The following is a 20612-nucleotide window of genomic DNA, read 5'->3' as shown; positions in this document are numbered from 1 at the left end:
CAAAGTACACACGGGTTTACTTGTGTTTACTTGATAATCTGAAGCGCAAAATTTCATATGCGTTTCACCATAACTTTGATGTGGTGAAAAACAGGTGAAACTGTACACTACAGATTAGTAAGTAAGCACAAGTAAGCCTGTGTGTACTTTGTTTATTGGGTAATCCATCTCTGCCTGTGAATCAGAATAGCTTGAGAGTAGGGGCTCCAGCACTTTCCTTTAACTCAAGTGCCATAGGTGACTTCCTCACACAACCAGAGCTGAGAACCACTGCCAAACTGCATAAGCTACATGTCAGAGGAAAAGTACTGACCAGTCTCAAAAAGAAACAAAATGCAATTCAAACATTTTCCTCAATTTATTCTCATGTGTACAGTCTTCTCCAAGTAGCTCCACAAAAGCCGGAATAATGTTACTGTATTATTTATCTTTCACTTTTTCCCTATAAAAAAAAAATGTGGTCTAAATTCCTTCATAAGGTAAACTCTAATTAAGCATTTAGAATGAATGAATAAAGGGGCAAACAAATGACTTCAAATACTCAGAGCCCAATAGGCCATGGAAATGAACTCAGGACACCTTTGCAGGTGGTAAGTTACTGACTGTATGCTCTTTCAGTAAGAAATAGAAATGACTCACTTGCCTCCTGCTCGGAGAAGTGGTATGGCAGGATGTAACAAACATATGTAAAGAAAATGTCGGTCAGTCACATGGAAATCAGAGGAGGGGAAGAGGAACGCTGGCTTGGTAGTTACAAGAAAAGAGGTTGCAGAGGAAGTTCATCAATGCTCACCCCTCCTCTACAAATACCCTGGAGCCTACAAAGCCTGGGACCAAGAATATTTCTGCCTGGAAATCCACTTACCTTGTCAAGTTCCCAGATCCATGAATTCCCACCCACCACCTCCAGGAAAAGCAACAGCCTGCTGAAGGCACAGTATCCCTGGGCTGTGCCTAACAGGCCTACCGACACCTTGTGGAGCCCAAAGATTTACCAGGGACCAGCTAACTAAACCGATCAATTCAAGCAAGAACATGGGGGGTGCTATTTTTTTTACTGCCAGATGCTGCTACAACCAGGGATGGGCCCTTAAATATCACCCACCAGTAACTCCCCTGTCCCTCCCCCTACACCTAATAACTGCCACCAAGGCTGCCCAAGACCAAATCTCCTGACCTCCACCGCTCCCCACTGCCCTCCAGCACTTCTCCCTGTCCATCCTCAGGCAGCAGGTTGCATCTGGGAAATGTCTGCTGTCCAGTGATTGCTTTCCTCCTGCATTCCTCCTAAAGGTTTCCCTTGCTCCAGCCTTGGCCACCTCTGGGCCTGTGACCACATCAGAGCCAGCACCAAAGCGAGAGTCATCTTTACAAAAGTTAAATGGCATCATGTCACTCCCCTGCTTAAAGCCCTACAATCATCTCCCACCGGTCTTAGAAAACAGATCAAATTCTAACAACCTGTTTCTAGTTGTTGTTAGTTGCCATTGAGTCAGCTCCGACTCATGGCAACCTTAAGTATAACATATCAAAATGTTGCCCATTTTGGTCCTTGCTCATCTTTCTAGCCTGATTCCTTGTCACTTTCCTTCATTGCCCCCATGACTCCTTGTGTAAGGGGGAGGGGGAGAGCTTGCACTCGGGAAGAGGGGGAAGAGGAAGAGGAAGAGGCAGTGGGGGGGGGGTGACATTCCTCAATAAGATAATCCCTATAAAGGAAGAGACAGGGGGCGGTGACATTCCTCAGTAAGATGGTCCCTATATAAACTTTAAGCCAAGGAAATGATCTTTATAGGGGTCTTTGATTTGATCAAGTCCTTAACTTTATAAAGTCCCTAACTTGATAAGATCCTTAACTTGGTAATCAAACCCTAAGCCAAGGAAATAGTCTTCATAGGGGGTCTTGTCCTGGCTTTTAAATGTTAACAGAGACAGATAAGAGACAAAAGGGTATAAAACCCTAAAAAAAAAAAAAAAAAAATGACTATCCGGGCACTCTGATTCTTTCTCTACCTGAGTAGCCCGCTTGACACTCCCTAGTCAAGTGTATTTTTACTACTAACCCTCTGCTTGCTAATAAACCTCTGCTTGCTTGGCACTATTTGTCTCAGTGTTTGAATTCTTTCCTACACTGAAGACAAGAACCGAGGCCATTCTCCGGTAACATATTCTGATGCCATGACTCGGATAACAAGCTTCCTCCTCCTTCGTCCAGAAAGTAGTGAGTCCACCTCAGAGTGTGGGCTCTCTTTTTTTCCATCCCAAATGCTGTTTTTTTTAATGCTGAGGTATCCCTATCTCTATGTGTGTGTGTGTGTGTGTTTTGTTTCTTCTTGAGAGAGAGGTCTGAGAAGTGTTACAAAGATTTGTGTGTACTTGGTCTGACTATTAACAAGAACACGGTAATAATGAGTGTCTGATTCTTTCAGACTCTGAAGAAAAGAGGCACTTCCTCCCTCCACTTTGTGGAGGTGTCTGGGTCAAACTCGGGATGTGCAGGGGCCTCATAGGGACTTCCAACTTCACTTAATTGACAATCAGGCTCATCCAGGGAGCACACATAAGGATTGGTCATCCAGTGCTCTGAGCCCCCTGACTGTCTTAGACAACCAGGACAGAAACCGAGACACGTAAGAGAAGCGCCAGATGACTAGAGTGGCCACACCCTCTAGGAGTCCTTCTCACAAAGCAACACATTTTCGACCCAGGACACCTGACCCCCGCTAACGTCAATAGTCATGCCAGGTTAGTGAGTCTCTTTAAGAGACCAGTCACCCATTTACCTTTTGCACCTGTCAGCCCTATCCAACTTCTGGCTAACGTACTTACATCTATTATCTTCCATGTGTGCTTTGCAAAAGGGATAGTGTATTTGTGATAGGCTAAGGGATAATTGTTCCAGTGAAGGACCTCTCTCCCTTTCTTGTTTATACCACCATTGTGAAGCTAAACACAGGTGGCCTTTCCTTGATCAGCTCCTCCTGCTTTCATGTTATAAAACAATGAATAGGGACACTCTGGTCTGCCTCATTCAATCAAGAATCTCAAGCTATTCATTAGACTAACTAAAGTTATATCTGTTACCTCCCTTACAAAGAATTTGAATGTCTGAGAGTATACAAAGAAGTGGGCTACAGGAGTCTACTTTATGACTGCCCTCCGTGCCCTGATTCCCTCTTTCAGTGTGCAGAAATAATTCATAGAGTATACAGAGAGGGGCAGACATGAGGAACGGGTTTGCTGGTTCTGCAGAGAAAAGGAAGGGAGGGGTCCAGAAAATAACAAGATTACCCCTCCTTGGGTATGGACAGAAGAGGGGCTCCCACAAATGTTAAATCATCTCCTTCACCCAATTTCAAGGGGCCCCCAAGATTATTCAATGTGTCAGGGGGTGAGGCAATCAAGGTGTCAGCTTCAATGGATAGTAAAGTTGCCAATAAAATGAAGCCTTCCCAGACAGAGGCACAAAGGAACCCCACCCTAAAATGGTTAGCGGGGTATGCAATAATTAGTTTTTGGGCTGACCAAGGACATCAACAAATATACAGTTTCATGTCCCACCCAGACCGCAGACATAGACAAGAACAAGGACCCCTGAGACAGAAGCAGTAGGAAGTGTCTAGGCAAGAAACTTCAGGTGCAGGCTGCACAGTAAGACTAGTTAATTCTGGAAACCCAATGTAAACAACGACCCCTAGGAGTTTCTAGGCAAGACCAGTTAATTCTGGAAGCCCAGGCCTGAGAAGGGACACCTTCTCCGGGCAGTGATTTAACATAGGGTGCACAGGAGACATCCTACCCCCCATGACTCACTCTGTTCCTTTCCAGATGAGAAAACAAAACTCAGTACCACCAGCCTCGTCTCTGGGATGTATCCTCAAAAACTGGGACAGGTTTGACCCTCAAACCCTGAAGAGAAAGAGATTAGTCTTCTTTTGTAACACCATGTGGCCTCAATATAAATTGGGAAATGGACAAATTTGGTCATAACAGGGAAGCTTGAATTACCACACGATCCTTCAGCTAGATCTGTTTTGCTGGATGCAAGGCAAATGGACGGAGGTCCCGTACGTCCAGGTTTTTATGGCCTCGAGGGAAAATCCAGAACTGTGTAAAAAGTGTAATATAGACCCCGCAGCTCTTGCCATCGTTACAAACCAAACGATAGACAAATTAGACCCAAACCCTACCAACCCTGCAACCGCATCCTTAAATACCAGAGAAATGTCTGTCCTTCCGACTCCTCCCTACTCCAACTCCTCGCCCACAGCACCTTCACCACCTTACCTGTGCCCCCTTCAAGAATTGACTGGCCCTAATGGGCCAGTCAGGGCACAGGTTCCCTTTTCGATGCAGGATTTAGGAAAACTATAAACAGAGCTAGGGAGTTTCTCTGACGACCCTAACAACTATACAGAAAAATTTAAGAATTTAACACTCGCCTTTGATTTGAATTGGAGAGACATAATGATAATCTACAACCAAGCTCTCACTCAGGGAGGAAGATTAAATCTCACCGAGGCAGCCAGACAATTTACAGATGGGCTACATATACATAAACAACAGGCCTACCCCATGGGCACTGCCGCAGTCCAAGACATAGACCCAGGATGGGATTATCATACCCAAGGAGGGAGATAGGAGAGAGGCCACATGTTAGTGTGCCTGGTTGAGGGAATGAAAGCTTGCAGGATAAAAACTACCAATTTTAATAAACTGGCCACAGTAGACCAAAAAAAAAAAAAAAAAAACCCACTGCCTTTCTAGAAAGACTAAAAGAAGCCCTCTTAAAGTATACCAATTTAGACCCAGGATCACCACAAGGGGAACTAGTCTTAAAAGATAGGTTTCTAACTCAAACTGCTCCAGACGTTAGGTGTAAACTTCAAAAACAAGGGCTAGGTCCTCAAACGCCCTTAAATGAACTGTTAAAGGTCTCTTCCTCAGTCTTCTATAATAGAGACCAAGAAGAAGAAGAAAGGCTCCAAGAAAAGGAGAAAAAGGATGAGAAGAGACAGGCCCGTCTCCTAACCACCCTACAGGGCAGGCAGGAAGACCCAAAGATACTCCACCTGGTGCATGTCACAAATGTGGTCAACTTAAGCACTGGGAAAGGGATTGTCCCCAGAACAAACTGCCCCAGAAGCCCTGTCCCAACTGCCAACAGCATGGCCATTGGAGGTAAGACTGCCCTGAGGATCGAAGGACTCCCAGGCCTGATCCCTCAATGGAAATGGCCTTAAGCTGACAGGACCCTGGGCTCCAAGAGGCTCCTGGTGAGAATAACAAGAGCAACAACATCAGTGCAGAGGAGCCAGGGGTCACCCTAGATGTAGTGGGAAGGTCAGTAACTTTTCTTTTGGACACGGGAGCTGGCTTTTCATTACTAATCTCTTATCAAGGACCCCTTTCTTCTAACAAAAGCACGTTTCAGGGAGTAGAAGGGAAACCCACAGTAAAATATTTTACTCCATCATTACACTGTGGGGTGCAACAAGCTTCTCACACCAATTTTTAATCCTCCCAGGATGTTCTGTCCCACTTGTAGGGAGGGGCATATTAAGTAAAGTAAAAACTTGAGTGATCTTCTCAACAGATCTAACTCTTAACCAGATAATGACCTTACAAATTAACCAAAATGGAACTTACATAGATATAGATGAACAACAAGAGTTAAACCCCCAGGTACAGACTACTGAGATACCAGGATGGGCACATAATGCCACCCCAGTAATGGTAAGGTTAAAAGACCCCAACAAATTTCCAAGAAAAAAGCAATACCCCATTAACTTAGGAGCTAGGCAGAGATTACAAAACATACTTACTATCTTTTTAAAACACGGGATATTAATTCCCTGCAACTCCCCTTGCAATACCCACACTCTCCCCATTAAAAAGAGAGATGGGAAATATAGGCTAGCACAAGACCTTAGGAACATTAATGAGGCTATAATTCCTCTCCACCCTGTGGTTCCTAACCCTTACACCATCTTGGGAGAAATACCACCTAACATCCAATGGTTTTCTGTTTTAGACTTGAAAGATACATCTTTTTACATCCCTTTAGACCTGGCTTGTCAATTTCTTCTTGCCTTTGAATGGTCTGACCTTGCTGGTCAAAAAAACAGTTAACATCGGCAGCTTTACCCCAAGGGTTCAGGGACAGCTCCCACTTTTTTGGCCAAGCTTTGGCACAGGATTTAGAAGACCTAACAAGTTGTTCAGTATGTTGATGACCTGCTCATCTGCTCCCCTACAGAACAATTGGGATGCCAACATGTTATTCAAATTCTAAGTCACCTGACAGAAAAGGGGTACAAAGTCTTAAAGGAAAAGGCCCAACTTTTACAACAAGAAGTAGAATATCTTGGACTAAGGTGGGCTCCAGGAGAAAAATAATTATCTCCTCAAGTTTTAGCCATAGCAAACATCCCCAAGCCCACCACCACAAAACAGCTCAGATCCTTCTTAGGTTTAACGGGCTTTTGTGGCTATGGATTCTCGGATACAGTGAAAAAGCCAGGCCACTATATGACACCCTCAAAATAAACAACCAACAGGGAACTAAAGAATTAATGTGGACCGAAGAGCAGAAACATGCCTTCGAAAACCTAAAAAAGGCCCTCCTACAAGTTCCTGCCTTGGGATTACCCAACCCAGAAAAACCTTTCCAACTATATGTAACAGAGAGAAAAGGAGAAGCCCTAGGAGTTCTCACCCAAACCTTAGGGCCCGATAACAGACCAGTAGGATACCTATCTAAAGAACTTGATATGGTAGCTCAGGAATGGCCTCACTGTCTCCAAGTGATGGCAGCTGCCACTGCTCTTATAGAAAAAAAAAAGCAAAAATTTTTTTTCTTATAGAAGAGGCTCTAAAATTAATGCTAGGGCAGAAAATTGATTTATATACTTCATACCAAATCAGCCCCTTGTTAAACAACAAGGGTCCTCAGTGGCTAACAAAAACAGAATCCTAAGATACCAAGTAGTTTTAATAGAAAATCCACAAGTCACAGTAAAAGAATGCTCCACTCTAAACCCCACGTCCCTGTTACCTACCCCCTATCCTATGGACCCAAACCTTCCCAACTGCTGTGAAGTCATTAGTCAGATCTATGCCAGTCAACAAGATCTTACTGACCAACCTCTCATAAACCCTGACGAGGAGTGGTTTACTGATGGCAGCAGTTTTGTCAAAGAAGGGAAACGACATGCAGTATATGTGAGCGTATCTCTACATCAGGTGATAGAAGCTAAATCTTTACCCACAGGAACCTCAGCACAGTTGGCAGAGCTAATTACATTGACCTGGGCCCTCGAGTTGGGAAAGAAAAAGAAGGTGAACATTTTTACGGATTCTAAATATGCCTTCCTTATACTTCATGGCCATACAGCTTTATGGAAAAAGAGTATCTAAAGGCTAAGAATAAAGTCCCATAAAATATGGGCCCCATATTTTACAGCTGCTGGAGACAGTCCACCTGCCTCTACAAGTAGCTGTAATACATTACAAAGGACACCAAAAAGGAGATAGTAAAACAGTCCTAGGTAACCAATTAACTGATCAGGTGGCAAAGACAGCTGCAGTACCCAAAGACCCATTAATTGGTGCCCTACTTCCTTCAGCCAACTTAAAATGCCTTACACCACAGTACAGCTAAGAAGAAAACCAGTGGGCTGAAAAAACAGGTATGCCCAAGATAAAGATGGGTGGTATTATAAAGAAAGAGTCATTCATCTGCCCCAACATATTCAGTGGAAAGTCCTAAAGGGTCTGCATGATTCATGCCAGCTTGGCCGAGATAAAACAACTCAGCTTTGCTCCTATCTGTTTTCAGGTAAAGGGCTTCAGAAAACTATTGAATTATCCAGGGGTGCCCCCTTTGTACAATAAACACCCTCAAGTTGCCTGCCCACCACCTATGCTAGTAAAACCTGTCCAAAGAACTGGGTCATATACAGGAGAAGACTGGCAATTAGATTTCACCCAGATGTCAAAATGCCTAGGCTACAAATATTTATTAGTCTTCATTGACACCTTCACAGGATGGGTAGAGACATTTCCCACAAAAACAGAATGAGCCCAGGAAGTTGTAAATAAACTGCTAAAAGAAATCATCCCCAGGTACGGACTTCCTAGGTCTCTACAGAGTGATAATGGCCCAGCATTCATTTCAACCATAAGTCAAAGGGTAGGTACAGCACTTGGAATCAAGTGGAACTTACACTCGGCCTGGAAGCCTCAATCCTCAGGAAAGGTAGAAAGAGCAAATCAAACACTAAAAAGAATTTTAGCCAGGTTGGGCCAAGAAGCCCACCAAAATTGGATCCAGTCTCTCCCTATAGCTTTGCTCCATATGAAGATAAGTCCTACTTCTCATTTAAAGCTTAAAAAAATTAACCTCTTTGAAATTCTGTATGGCAGGCCCTTCCTTAGAACAGATCTGGTCCTAGATGAGGAAACCAAACATCTGGTACATTTTGTAACCTCCCCGGCAAGTTTCCAACAAGATATTCAAGAGCTAGGAGTACCAAAATCTCCAATATACAGCTTAGTCCCTTTATATGAGCAGGGGACCTTAGTCCTAGTCAAAACTTGGAAGGATGGAAAGGACCGTATATTGTTATGCTCTCTACCCCCACAGCTGTGAAAGCACCCAGAATTTCTAGCTGGATACATCATTCCAGGATGAAACCCTACCACACTAGAGATACATTTGAAGAAACCCCGAGCCAACATCAAGAGTGGACAAGTGAACCCATAGAAGACTTGAAGTATCTGTTCAAAACAAAACAAGAGAATAACAACAGATAAGTCAAAATACATTGTGTTCTTTTCTGTGCCATAACACTTTCATTTGTCCAACTAACATGGCCTGAGCCTATCTCCCCCTTTATTAAAAACCACTGCAGGAAGTCATAAAGGCACTTACAAATACCAAATACAACCAGTCCTGCTGGGTTTGTCTACAGGCTTGAGGACAGTCCGCAGAAGGCTGGCCCACCTCTTGGCAGGTCTGGGCTCAAACGTCAGGCTTTCTTCACTATACCCTCTCTACTGGACCACAAGGGGTGTTCAAAAACCACAATAACCAAACTGTACACCTTATCACAGGGGCCGTGTACCAAGGAGTACAAATAAGAGGGGGCAAAGCCCGTTGTGCATTTACTTACCGGGCCCCCAAAGATACTCATATCAGGTAGGATCTCTAAGCCCCTCCCACTGCAATGTAACCGTCACGATAACACACAACCTCAGAAACCTAACTACATCTCTCCCTGATCCTCCACCCTCATCTAGCTGGTTAACCTTCCCCCCCAATACCTCCTCAGACACACAGACTACACTGGAGGGTTTTGCCAGGGGAGACCACTGGGTTGCGACTATTTGGCCCTTCTGGCCACTTCCACATGGAAATCCGGCAACAATGGAAATAATTGGAACTTGGTACATGAAACTGCCGAAGAAAAGGTTTTCGTACAATCCATCCACAGGATGATCTTCTTGGAAAACCTAGAAAACTATGCCACCCATAACATTACCCCCTGATTTACTCCACTAACAGCAGCTGCTCTAGCTGCCACATATTTTTGGAAATATACCTCCACCTTCAAAAAACCAACTCCATACAATTACACTTGATCAAATGTATAGCATGTCTCAGGTTGTCTTCCATTATCTTCAGGCTTATATTATGTGTGTGGAACTACAGCTTATATATGTCTACCCACAAATTGGACAGGATTATGGACAGTAGGATATGTCCTCCCTCCTGTGTCTTTAGCTGTAGCAGGAGCTCCTATCCCTTTACCTTTACACACCACTCATAAGGTGACAAAAAGAGCAGGGCCCCTAATTCCCATATTCATAGGACTTAGCAGTCTTATAGGAAAGGGTGGCCTCGTAGCCGGAACCACCAGGGCACTTGGAACTGCTCAGGTTTATGCAAACCTCTCACTCGAACTAGCCCAGCTCAATACCCAGGTAGCAGCCTCTATAGCTACTCCACAAACCCAAATAAATTCTTTGAGAGCTGTAGTACTTCAAAATCAAAGAGGATTAGACATGTTGGCAGCTTTTTAGCCATGGGGGTATATGTGCCATACTAGGTTAACAATCTGTTTTTGGGTGAACCAAACTGGCAAAAGTCCAAGAACATATCCGCCACTTTTTAGATAAGGCCAGACAACTCCAAACACAAGCTGAACAAGAATGGAATTCTTGGTCATTCATCTGGTCGTAGGGATTTTGGCTAATACTGTTCCTTGGCCCTTTAATGTCTGTAATTCTTCTTTTACTGTTTGGGCCCTGCCTCCTTAAAATACTAACTTGTTTTGTACCCTCCAGATTACAAAAGTTTCAATCACAAATGGCTGTAATTCGGACATCATCAAATAACACAAGCCCTGAGAGCCCTTTGGATCAAGCTGCCCAGCACTTCCATCCTCGGCTCCTGGAGTCAAGCAAACCCCCCATTAGGGAATATGTGCCACTCCTAGGGCCAGCTCTATGCCCAGTGACAGCAAGAAGTAACTACAGAAAACAGACCACCCCCCTTCAACAACCCCAAAGATTTGGGACAATGGCACTTGAGGGGGGAAAGATGTAAGGGGAAGGGGGAGAGCTTGCACTTGGAAAGAGGAAGAGGCAGGGCATGGCAACATTCCTCAATAAAATAATCCCTACAAAGGAAGAGACAGGGGATGGTGACATTCCTCAATAAGATGGTACCTATATCCCAAACCAAAAACCCACTGCCGTCGAGTCAATTCCGACTCATCGCGACCCTATAGGACAGAGTAGAACTGCCCCGTAGAGGTTCCAAGGAACGCCTGGTGAATTCGAAAAGCCAACCTTTAGGTTAGCAGTTGTAGCACTTAACCACTATGCCATCAGGGTTTCCTGGTCCCTATGTAGTCAAAAAATTGTCCCTATGTAGTTAAAAAATTGTTTGTTTTTTTTTTATGTAGTTAAACTTTAAGCCAAGGAAATGATCTTCACAGGGGTCTTTGATTTGATAAAGTCTTTAACCTGATAAAGTCCCTAGCTTGATAAGATCCCTAACTTGGTAATTAAACCTTAAGCCAAGGAAATAGTCTTCATCGGGGTCCTGCCCTGGCTTTTAAATGTAAACAGAGACAGATAAGAGACAAAAGGGTATAAAGCCCTAAAAAAAAAAAAAAAAAAAATGACTACCCGGGCACTCAGATTCTTTCTCTATCTGAGTAGCCCGCTTGACACTTCCTAGTCAAGTGTATTTTTACTACTAACCCTCTGCTTGCTAATAAATCTCTGCTTGCTTGGCACTATTTGTCTCAGTGTTTGAATTCTTTCCTACACCGAAGACAAGAACCAAGGCCATTCTCCAATAACACATGCACCCCCTCAAGTCTACACTACAGAAATATTCAATTTGACATCTTTCAGTTTGGGGGCCTTGCCCATCTAACCCCACCTCCAACCCCTTCACCTATCTAACCCCTATTCATCTTTCTGATTTCAACTCACACATCACTTCCTCCAGGAGACCTTCCTCGACGTCCCCCCCCACGAGGGATAGGAACCCCTCTTATGTGTTCCCATATAGCCCTGTATTTCACAGTCCTCTCCTCATTAGACCACCAAGTCTATTAAGGCAGGAATATTACCTGTCTGCCTCAGAGTTGTATCTCCAATGTCTAACAAATACCTGGCACAAAGGGATCCTCGATAAACCCTTGCTGAATGAAGGAATGAATGGCACCCTCAGTTCCTATAAGAAATGTAGCAAAAGTACCCAGACTTTAAAAGACACTTCCTTTTGAGCAACTATCCCTTCCCAAACTCCACCCCCAAGCGCCAAAATTCTTAGATCTGCCTTCCCAAACTGTAGCAGTCATGGCCTTCTTGTCTGCTCCCTTCCTCTTGCTGGACCCCATTCCCTTGTGCACCCCAAACTACAGCTTAAGGAGAACCTCAAAGGATAAGCAAACTTTAGTTGGCAATGAGAAGATTGCAGCAGGCAAACTGAAGAGCATGAGAAAGAAGACAATGAGCATGTTTTTGGGGGAGAGGAACAATGAGGAAGCAGCTACAGCTATAAAAGAAGATTCGCAGAGAAGATTTTTTGAGATAAGGCCTATCAATGAAAAATAACATGAATAAAAGTGGGTTTTCATCCATGAAGGACTTTCTTTGTTCCAAAGAACAGTCACATCAACAAATACAAGATGGCAACAGAGAGGAAGAGGAATGAATTCTATGATAATGACATCTATATCTGGTGGCCCCATCTGGCCAGAGGGTAAAGGCTCATCAGCAAGTTCTAAACCAACTTGTTAGGGCTTGAAAATTCTCTCTGGGGACTCAGTCAACATGTTCTGTTTTCATGGCCTCAGAGTCCCTGGAGCAGGGGAAAGGAAGAACAATTCTCTAAGCAAGATGGCAAAAGAGACTTTACAATCTGACAGATGGCAATGAGAATGCAGGCAGAAGAAAGAAATTCAATCTCTCAGAAGGGTAATAAGAGTACTGGCCACTGGCAAACTTAACTTCCTCCTTATTAGTTTACTAAATTGATTTGAAAAATTGGTATTAACAGATAACAAGTAAAAGATGAACCTAAATATAGGAATAAAGACAAACTATTCATGTAACCTTTGCCATCTCTCATTTTAGCTCTTCCTGAAAACACTTCTCACTTTTAAAACTCCTAGACAACCCAACAAAAGCAATACCACATCCTTCCTAAAATTATTTTTAAATCATACAGATATTTCATTATTTTTAATTGCCCTAATACCGCTTTTTGAAGTGTTTTTGAAATCTTCTAATTTGAAGATATTAAATAAATTCATGCTTTAATTTTAGTTATTTTTGCTTGTGTATGAAATATTCCCTACTTCAAAATTAATCCCAGTGTTTTTACTCTCTAAGACATAAAGTTATAATCAAAAATTAATACTTGTCATTTCAAGTCCATTTCTCTGTAATAACAACAGTCCAGGAATATTTTGTGGTGGGCATGTTCATACTAACATAGCAGATTCTAGTTTAACTTTTAGTAAGTAAAATTTCCTTCTTTCATTTTTGTACATTTATCAACTCACCAAAATACCCCAGCTGACACTCACTTCACTTCTAAAGGACGTCAGAGTACAAAAAAGGTCATCTTTTCTTGAACTTTTGGATCAGTGAAGGTCTAAGGAAATAGAATAAACAAAATCAGGTGAGAGAAAAGGGTTTGCTAAAGTGAAATCTAATTCTAGGAGGTGAAATTTAGGGTTTGAAATTCAACTGTTTACAAGGGCTGGGGCAAACAATATTGGCATGAATGCAGCCCCTGTTTTCTTAAATCGCTCCAAAGCAGAAGAAATGGAAAAAAGGAAATCCGAGTAGGTCTTCACTTACCCTTGACTTCGTCTTATGCAAGGGATTAAAATGGTGGTTTCCTTGTGTGAAAGTTCTAGTGGGTTTTTATAGGAAAGAGAGGTATAAGAAAAAGAGGGAGAGAGAGAAGGGTAACAAATAAGAGCTAAGGCCATGACATATATTAGTTTCTTTTAAAATGCAGTTAGTAATTTTTTTTTAAATATTGAAAGTTATGCTTCTATGCAAAATTCATGTTCTTTACATCTCAAGGTTAGGTTTTGAATCTTAGTCACAGAAAATAATTCTTCTAATGAAAGAAATGGTCTAGCCAAAAGAAGATGCCAGTTTGTACACAGAAAATAAGGAGTTTGGTTTCAAACACCTTGGGATTGAAGTGATAAAAGATATCCAAGTTGGAAATGCTACTTAAGCAACTGTGTAGGGACTAGGGAGTCCTGACCACATTATGATCTCACATGGAGGTCTCTCCTTATGGTGAAAATGAGAACACCTTGGTGCAGGTGGTGCCATGCTTTCAGCAAAGGATTAAAATGGAGATTCTCTTTAGTGATCTGAGGTCACTCAACAATCAAGTTATTATGACTAATTGCCCCTGCTCCAATTCCATTCTCACCAAGCAACCTGCTGATGATAACTCACTTTCCCACAGAAGCCTGCCTACAGGGAAAGAATGCACTAGTCACGCTGAAGTGAATGTTCTGGTCCTCCTGACACTTAAATTACAGGTTTTAAATGAATAAGTTGCCATTCTCCTTTTATATCATCAATATCCTGAACTAATATTAGTCTGCTCCAGAAAGGCAGATCTGCTTTTAATCTGCTATTGAATTATGGCCGAGGTGTACAGGACAAAAGACCCAAGCTGATTAAGGTTAACTCACTAAGAGGCCTCCATGGAACAGCCACAGAGCTACTCGAGGCACAGCAGGATGTGGTGGTTGAGAGCTCAACCCTTGAAGTCAAACAGCCCTGGTCTCAGACCCCTGCTTGTGCCACTAACTACTTATGCAATCATGGATAAGTGGGGCAAGTAAACTCTGTCAGCCAGAACCCGCCTGGACGGGATGTTGTGGGCAGAGCAAACACAATAAGGGTGCTTATTAGATGCTAGTTATTATCTTGAAAGCTGCCCTCTGAACTTTGTCAAAGCATCTACACAAACATTAGGATGAAACTCCTTCAAGACTGCAGCAATAAAAGACAGAAGATAAGTGCAAATGGTTAATGAGGCTTTAAACAGAAGGCATGTTTAAGGTGGGGAGATATGGATATGGGGGTTTTCTGAGGGGGCAGAACCAATGGAAAGAGAAAGGTTAAAAATACAAGGTAGAGTGACAGGCAAAGGAACTGGAGAAGAGTGGAAAATGGAAAAGGAAGCAGCCAGGGCAGTGGGGGAAGAAACAAAAGCAGTCAAAGGCAGGAGAGCAGCGAGGGGCAGATTCCTGGCAGCTCTCTTCCTTGCCCAGAGCTCTGCCCAGTTGAGCCCTCCTTGTCCCATCTCCCATCTCCGTGTTTCGGAGAAATAGGGGTTTCTCCACTGGTAGATCCTCTAGCTCCTTTGAGTTGTGGACTCTCTCCAGTTCTCTCTGCCGTTTTCATGACTCAGGGACAAGATGGGCCCAGAGGAAAGGATTCAATGTTCCTCAGTGAGTCGAACCCCAGACCTCACCCTTGTAAGGAATGTCTGCCTCTCTTTTCCTTCTTTTCTACCTTCTCCACTCTGTTCTTACCTGCCTTCCTTTTTTTCAGACTCTGTATTCTCTTCCTCTTTGGAGGCAGGGTACTATACTAAGGAGACTTTTAGAATAACAGAATTCAAACCCATCTGGATTTCTTTCTATCTCATATTACTTTAGGGAGTCACTTGCCCTTGATAAGGCTCAATCTTCGCATCTGCAAAATGGAGATAAGAAAGCCAGTTCTCCCAGAGCTGTTGTGTGGTAAAATAGGTGTGTTTATAGGGTACACTCCATAAATCTGTTTCCTTCCTCCTCTCCTTTCCTTCTTCCCAGTCTACCTTTTCTCCTCCTACTCCCTCCTTTTTTTTGCCCACTTCAGTTTCCCAGCTTCCTTTCTGTTTCCCTAAGTTTTCTTGATATTTCTTGCTAAGATATTTTCTTCCCAACCCAACCCACCCCACCTTCTCTCTGAGGACTAACCTGACAAGAGAAGGGGAGGCAGGCTGTCTGGGAGGCAGCATCAGTGTGGACTGAAGCAAGCATTGAAAAATCTACTTGCTTGAGCCATGGGTATGAGAACAGGAAGCTAGGATGGCAGGATGAGGGAACAAGCTCTTTCCTCTGCTCTTGTGGCTCTTTATCTTCTCTGGCCCTAACCCTGGCCTTTTCCTCCTTCAGGCCCTAGGTTCCCAGAGGTTGAATTGCCTCACCTTGAGTCCTCTACCCCAGGCATGGTGATCTTGCAGTCATGCCCTCTGACAATCCTATCTACCAGCCCAAGAATATTACCTGAGCCTATGGTGCCAGGCTCTGAGGGGCAGGTGGGATACGGGAACTGAAGCACAGCTTTAAGACCCCAGGGAAGGGAGGTACGGAGGGACAGGAAAATCTTACCTTGGGGAGTAAGACCAGTAAGGAAAGAGGGAAGCAGCTAAGGAATAAGCCCAAGTCTCTGCCCTTCAGGTTGGGGGTGAGTAACCAGACCAGTTGCCTCCCAGTCAACCCTGACTCATGGAGACAGCATGTGTGTCAGAGTAGCACTGTGCTCCATAGGTTTTCAATGGCTGTTTTTTTCTTTTTTCAGAACTAGATTACCATAAAAATGCTTTTTTTTTTTTTTTTTTTTTAATGCCTTTCTTCCAAGGCACCTTTATAGGGCGGGCAGGTGTAAGTATTGTTTTAATCATATTTGGTGCCCCCAAAGGCATTCAATGGCCACATTGCTTGTAGATATGGGACAAAAGTAGAAGTGAAAAAAAAACTTAAACCAGTTTGTGGGTGTGCGCGCATGCCTGTGTGTATGTGTGCATGTGTGTGTGGAAGTGGTGGTTAACACAGCCAGATTTATAAACTGCTTAGCAATTATGTTTAATTATCATGCACCAACAATAAATTACTATATTTCCTATATAATGTATATCAGATTAATTTTGTTGTGAGTAGTCATGCCAATGGAAGTCTACTTATATTCTTTTAGGCATGCAACCATATTACCCAGCCACATATTTTTAAAGCAGTAGGAACACTCCTTCCCCTTGTTTATCCCCTGCTTCGTTTTCTCCTTGGTCCCCTGATTTTCTTTTCTCTTCCTTTCCTAGCCTGCTCTTGCTGCATCTCTTATGCATTTTTCCTTCCTGCTCCTCATCCTCCCCTTTCTCCACCAGATGTGCTGCCCCTGGTTCAGTCATCTTCGTGTCCCTTCTCATGTCTCCACTCCTCCACCAGTGCTAGCATCAGACTGCCTGGGTCTGGTCCTGCTAGCTCTGGAACCTTGAGCAAGTCCCCCTCCTTTCTAAGCCCTGGTTTTCTCATCTGTAAATAGGGACACAGTAACTCACAGGATTGTGAAGAAAACTAATCAGGTCAGGCATGTAAAGAAATTAACATAGTGCCTCCCTCCACAAAGTTAGTACTGAATCAAGGAGAGCTATTATGATTTTTCTTATTTTTTGTAGTGTATTTCTAACTCCCCATAACATGTAGAAAGCCTCCTATCAAACCTGAGGATTATCTTCTTCCCCTAGGAGCCTTGGTGCTGTGGTTAAAGTGCTGGGCTGCTAACCAAAAAGTCAGTGGTTTGAATCCACCAACTGCTCTGCAGGAGAAAGATGCAGCAGTCTGCTTCTGTAAATATTTAAAGCCTTAGAAACCCTATGGGGCAGTTTACTATCATGCAGTGTCACTAAGAGTTGGAATCGACTTGATGGCAGTGGGTTTGTTTTTTTGTTCTCCTTCCCCCATGGTGTTCACTCACCAAACAGTTATCAGGTGCCTGTTGTTGTTGTTAGGTGCCATCAAGTGGACTTCAACTCATAGTGACCCCATGTGACAGAGTAGAACATCCCCATAGGGTTTTGTGGGCTGTAATCTTTACGGAAGCAGATTGCCAGTTCTTTCTCCCATAGGGCCTCTGAGTGGGTTCAATCTTCCAGCCTTTCACTTGGTAGATGAGTGCTTAACCACTGGGCAAGCAGGACTCCTTATCAGGTGCTTATTCTACATCAAACTTTGGAGAAAGCAAGGATGCATTGAGCCTGTCCCTTTCCTTCAAAAGCCCACAGTCTGGGGAAGATGAGAAGAGCAGACACACAGAAAGATCATTAGGAAGACAAGTAAAGGATTAGGGTGAAAGGAGGAACTGAGAACTCTGGAGGCAGAGGGAAGGGGGTCACTAAATCTGCTTTGCATGGTCAGCTAAGGCCTCACAGACGACGACTGAGTTGAGTCTTTTTGAAAGACAAAGATCTGGTAAACAAAACAAGGTAAGGACAGGCAAAAAGAACAGCATGAGGAAAGAACAAGTGCCGTGAAAAGGCAGGGAGGGTTTGGGTAATGGTGACAATCATTGTGCCCAGGTCATGGAAGGCATGAGGGGAGTGTGTTGTGATATGGGACTGGCAAGGTAGATAAGCATTGGACTCTGAAAGAACTCATCATCTTCATCATTGTCATCATCATCACTACCACTCTCTGGGTACTTGGCCTTGTGCTAAGAACTTAACATGTATCATCTCATTTAAGCCTAACAAAAATTCTATGGGCAGGGACTGTCATAGCCACATTTTAAGGGGCACAGAATTGCTGTGATTAAGACTCTGTTTCATCCAGCAGGTAATGGGGAGACGGAAGAAGTCTGTAAGTAGAACAGTATGATTAAAATCCAGCCTCGTTGTCCATTATCATTGCTCCCTTGTGTATCTCTATGCCAGTCCAGAGTTTTTAGGAAGGTGACTCTCACAGCACGGACTGGCATGGAAAGAGTTGGGGAAGCAATGACAACAGACAAGTGGAGCTGGGTTCTAGAAATACTTCTGCAGTTGATGTGGCAGAGTTTATAACTGGTCCAGATGCTGGCGTGTAGGACAGGAGGAATCAGGTGTGACATCTAGACTTCTGCTTGGGAAGGGAGGGAGGTGCCATTAACTAAGATGACAAATACTGAAGGAGGAGAAAATAGAGGAGCAGTAATTGGGGTGAGAGAATAATAAACTCAGTTTGAACATGTTAGGCTTTAAGTGCCTCTAGACTGTCGGATATTGGGTAGACTGTTGGATATATCTTCAGTGCTAAAGAGGACAGACATGTATATAGACTTGGAATCACTAACACATAAGGAAGCATTGAAGTCATTGAGAATAGATATCTCACCCAGGAAGAACACGAATGAAGGGAGGCCAGGCGACGACAGAGGATGAGAATGGGTCAACAAAGGGCCAAGCACACAGTCCCACAGAACACTCACCCTCAAAAGAAGTGTCAGAAAAGGACATGCTCAAGTTAGACGCTGTGGCGTTCCCACCACGCCCTCTTCCCCTAGGCATCTACCATGGTGCCTGACACAGATTCAGGGCTCAATAAAATTTAGTTGAGTAAATAAAAGGAGTTTCCAAGATACAATGGTCAAAAATATTTAATATTGCTAAAAAGTCAAGTAAAACTTTAGATATATGCTGCAAACTACAAAAACTGTTTGGAACGCTTGGGGGTTACCGTTTTCTCTGATATTTTTTCATGAAAAATCCAGAAAACAAATACTAGCTTCTAATTCTTCTTATCCATACAAGCATCTGGAATACATTTAAAAGTTTTATTTCAAGAAGAGCTACAATTTCCAATGCACTTTTAAATGATTAGGTTAAGTCTTTTCCCACTAAATGAAAATTTCCAATTAGCCATGTAAGAACAAAATGAAATCCTCCTTCTCCCCTTATTGGAGGGACACAAAATATCATTTTTAAATGTTTATGTATGATGAAACATAAAGGCACAAGATAGATAAACAAGGGTTCAAAGAGATCACTCTGAATTTACATTTTGCAATAAATGACAGCATGGAGCAACACCTGAGCTAAAGGTGTTAGTAATCTCACACACAACCCTGCATTTCTACATTTCCTAGCTAATAAGCCATTTTTTTTTTCTAGTGCCATTAGCCCCCAGTTAATGTTTCCTGTCAATTTCTTTTTTCTTCAAAATAGCTAATTGTTAACCAGAGACCTGAAACACTCTCATGTCTATCAGCAAACTGGTTAAATGGATCAATTTTCCTTTCAGCTAAATCGTAGCACTAAAAGCATAGCCCTCAAGCCTTGAAGGAATAAATAGCTTAGTGAAAAACCATCTATGTCTAAAGGATGAATTGAGCATAGGACAATAGAATATCTTGAATAGGGGTGCTAAACACAAACCCCCTGTAAAAAATAAAAGGAAATACCAAAGAAAATGACAAAGACTCACAAACCAAGAAGAAATAGACATTTATGCTACTCCCATTGGTCTTTCAGTAGGTGATGCTAACAGAATAAAAACTAAAATTTCAAAGGAAAAAAAATGTCGTATTTCCCATCCCCAACTAACTTCCCCCAAAATTATTTTTTTAATAGTAGAAGAATAATATTTGCTAAATTCCAACCACGAAGAAGATAAAACCAGCAAAATAAGACAGGAAACCAGAAAAGAGAAACAGAAAGTCACAAGCTTCCCAGAGCTAAATCTCCTTTTAATCTCACTAACCACTGAATGTTCCCCTCCTACTCACCTCAGCCTCTCCCCAAAAAGGAAGATTTCCCAGAAGTGCAGAGAGATCAAACCGGCACCCAACCCGTGACCATTTCAACGAGAAAAGCAAGGCTGTAAAAGCTCTAGTAATTAACAGAAAACAAACTTGATCCCTTGTGGGCTTTCTTGAAAACCTGAGATCAGCTCCTAGAAAAACAGTCTTGACCACTTAAAACTACTGGAACTGCTAGATGGCAATCAACAGCTCTCACCAGAAAAAGAGGAAGAGGATGCCGGAAACCAGCTTCACTACCAGTGAGGAATTGGGGGAGTCAACGTTACTTGGAAGAACGCCGAAACTCCGTAAGAGCTTTGCCTCCTAAAGTCGACTGCTCCAGCCGCTAAGGCAGTGCTAGTTAATCCTGGAGAAACAAAAGCAAACTCCCAACAGAGTGCTTCTGCAGGGTAGCTTCCCTGTGGGAACCAAGACTTTAGAAGGATGCAAGTGGACAATTGAAGGGGACACTGGCTACCACATCTTTGGATCCAAACTTTTATCAG

The 20612-nt window shown here is 43.0% G+C and overlaps 1 protein-coding gene across 1 annotated transcript in view; it reads right to left on the bottom strand.

Moving 5' to 3' along the window:
* Positions 1-20347, bottom strand: part of ATP8B4 (ATPase phospholipid transporting 8B4 (putative)) — a 366292-nt gene extending 345945 nt beyond the window's left edge. The window contains exons 1-2 of the mRNA XM_064291985.1: positions 20092-20347; positions 13092-13183 (exon numbers count right to left, since the gene is read on the bottom strand). The gene's annotated coding sequence lies outside the window, so the exon portion shown is untranslated. The remainder of the gene's footprint in view (positions 1-13091; positions 13184-20091) is intronic.
* Positions 20348-20612: the final 265 nt, after the last annotated feature.

Source organism: Loxodonta africana, chromosome 10 (assembly GCF_030014295.1).
Source record: "Loxodonta africana isolate mLoxAfr1 chromosome 10, mLoxAfr1.hap2, whole genome shotgun sequence".
Lineage (NCBI taxonomy): Eukaryota > Metazoa > Chordata > Mammalia > Proboscidea > Elephantidae > Loxodonta > Loxodonta africana.
Note: the sequence above shows the minus strand (reverse complement) of the source record. Positions and strands in the feature narration are given on the sequence as shown.